The sequence below is a fragment of the Phoca vitulina genome, unplaced genomic scaffold (assembly GCF_004348235.1).
Source record: "Phoca vitulina isolate PV1807 unplaced genomic scaffold, GSC_HSeal_1.0 scaffold2, whole genome shotgun sequence".
NCBI lineage: Eukaryota > Metazoa > Chordata > Mammalia > Carnivora > Phocidae > Phoca > Phoca vitulina.
Genome location: NW_022589705.1, coordinates 80,426,258 through 80,429,398, shown reverse-complemented (window position 1 = coordinate 80,429,398; position 3,141 = coordinate 80,426,258).

Here is a 3,141-nt window from a genome sequence, read left to right as displayed (position 1 = left end):
GCACTTGTCTCTGCTGACCTGGAGCGTGACAGCTTCCAAGCCTGAGCCTACAAGCGGGTGTGTAACTGTGCGGTGGGCGCCCCAAAGCCCACAGGCGCCTTGGACTTGGGAAGGGGCCACCTCAGAGCGGCCAGGGGGCCTGTGCCAAGGGGCAGAAGCCCACGGCACCAAAAGCCCCTGACTGCTATCGTGTTTTCCACCAGCGCCCCCCTTGGCCAACGGGCCATGCTGGTGGACATAAGTGGACAGCCGGACGCTGTCACAACCCCCGACAGATGCTGCACTCCCCTCCTGGGAAGGACCCCGCCCCTGGAAAGGCCGTGTGGGACCAGGTGCAAGAGTGTTTGGTGCCAGCAAAGCAGGCAGGGACCCAGCCCCCACGCCCCACCCCCAGTCACCTTGAGTCACCCTACTGCTGTGACCACCGGAAGCCTGGAGCCATTCATCCTCCGACACGGAAAACTGTGAAACTTATAGAAATGAGGAACTCCAGTTCTGGGTTGTGGCAGGCCTCTCCTCTGGCCTCCTTCCCCATTTCCCCCGGCCTGCCCGCCCCTCCCCCCCCCACCTCTCCACACCCCACTCAACTCCTGAGGAGCCAGAGATCCAGGCTGGTGCTCCGGGGCTGGGAAAAGTGCAAAGGGCTGGGGCCAAGGCTACCTCAGGCCAGGCCCAGCTTCCAATCCCAGTTCCTCCATTTGCATGCTGTGTAACAGCAAGGAGGACTGTTTCCCACTCAGAATCTCATTTTCCTAAACTAGAAAGCAGGGAATTAAGAGAAGTAAATGAGATGAGACCCTCAGAAAGCAATAATAAGAACGGATGTTGAGCACCTGGCACGTGCCCTGTGCCCATCACACTATCATTTCCACCAAGACCCTGCTCCAGCGAGTGCCCATTGTACAGAGGGGACCGAGGCTCAGAGAGGTTAAGGAGCTTGCCCAAGGTCACACAGCTAAGAAGTGGTGGAGACAGGCTTTGAGCCCAGGTCTATTTTCAAAGCTCATCTTTTTATTCTTCATCCTCTGCTGCATGCAATTCAAGGCCAAACTAAACCAAGCAGAAATCTGTCAGACTTACTTGGTCCGCTGAAACCCCTGGGGAAGAGATGAGTAACTGCCATGGTCTCCTCCAGCCTGCCTCAGAAGCCTTTGCCTCCCCAGGGCACCTGGCTGCTCAGTGGAAGAGCATGCAGCTCTTGATCTCGGGGTTGTGGGTCTGAGCACCACACTGGGTGTAGAGATTACTTAAATGAATAAATAAAAACTTAAAAAGAGGATTCCTAGCTTCCCCCACTTTCTTGTCGCATGATATCAGGCAATACTTTTCTGAGCCTCTTCTGAGCCTCAGTTTCCTCACCTGTAAAGTGGGAATGATAATGTCTGTCTTGCTTACTTGTAGAGAGGATTAAGTGAGTGTATGTTTGTACTGAGCCTGCTCAGAGTAGGTGCCCACAGAATCACACCTGCCAATGTTTCTGGAAACATAGAAATGCCCCCTCTGTCCCATCCCCTCTGCTTAGCATACCCTCCTCCTGGGCTTGTAGCCCCATGGCCCCTGGCATACCTCTGTGCCACTCTTCTCAGCTCTTGCAAGCATCCTTCCTCCTTTTCTTATTGGGTCCATTGGAGGCTCAGCAACATTTCAACATGACTGAAATACGCCCTCAGAAGATATAAACGCCAGATACCATTTGACCCAGAAATTACACTTCAGGGATCTCTCTCAAGGAAGCATTCTCCATGCATTCATTCAGTGAGTCATTAACAACAGCCATTTATTGAGCATCTATTGTTTGCCAAGCCCTGTGATATGTGATTGCTACACTGGGGAGCAAAGCAGACTGGTAGTCCAACCTCTGACCACCAGAAGCCAACTGTCTTTTTTTTTCAGTAAGTTCTGGATTAAAAAAAATTTTTTTTAATTTTATTTTGAGTAGGCTCCACACCCAAAGTGGGGCTTGAACTCACGACTCTGATTAACAGTGGCATGCTGTACCCACTGAGCCAGCCAGCAAACTCCAGAAGCCAACTGTCTAATTGCTGAGGAGACATTAAATAAACAATTACACATATAAATATATAACCGCAAAACTGTAACAGCAAGGAAATGTTTCAATATGTCGGTTGTAGAAGGCTTTTGCCTGCTAATTTGGTAGGTCCACTTCTGCGCCCAGGAATCTGGGAAAAGATAAAGGTCAAGGGCAGGGGAGGGTTTTAAATTTTTCTGTTGAGTGTTACCACTCAGGAGCTTCTCCCTGAAGGTCAGGGCTGGACCTGATGTCAGCTGGGTCATGGGGTGGGCAGTGGTGTCTGTAATGTTTATGCAAAGAAAGAAAAAGACAAAAATAGGGGGCGCCTGGGTGGCTCAGTCGTTAAGCGTCTGCCTTTGGCTCAGGTCATGATCCCAGGGTCCTGGATTGAGCCCCACATCGGGCTCCCTGCTCAGCGGGGAGCCTGCTTATCCCTCTGCCCCTCCTCCCCCCCCCACCCCCGCTTGCGCTTGCACTTTCTCTCTCTCGCTCTCTCTCAAATAAATAAATAAAATCTTAAAAAAATAAAAATAAAAGGAACCAGGCTTCTGGGAGAAATGGCCGCGTGTAGGGCTGGGGCAGAAAAAAGACAAGATGAGTCTGAAACATCTTGTAGCATCAGACAGTAAGGAAGTGCTCAGAAAGCAGAACAAGGAGGGCATGGCAAAGGGACCCAGGCACCAGGCCGAAGGAACTCCCAAAGCTGGAACAATTTGAGCAACAACAGAAATAACGTAGTATTAGATTATAAGTCAAAGTGTAAATACCCATGAGTCCATACTGACATAAACAAATAGTTGAATAAATAAATAAGTGGGGGAGAAGAGACACATCTTTCTTACAGAGGACTCCCAAGTAATTTATTTGGATGTTCCTCACTCCAGGAAGTGGGGCTTAGCTTCCCCCAAGGGTGGGATGCACTTAGCAACTTGTTTCCAAAGAATGGAGTACGGACAGTGGAAAATAGCAACTTTCCAGTGGAGAAACCCGGAAACACTGCCTTAGCTAAGCCATCACGGTTAACATCACAGTAAAAAGTCCTGTGCCCATGTCATGTGCCCCCTTGGAGAGGCCATGAGAAGGACATATCACCTTGGTAGTATCCTCCC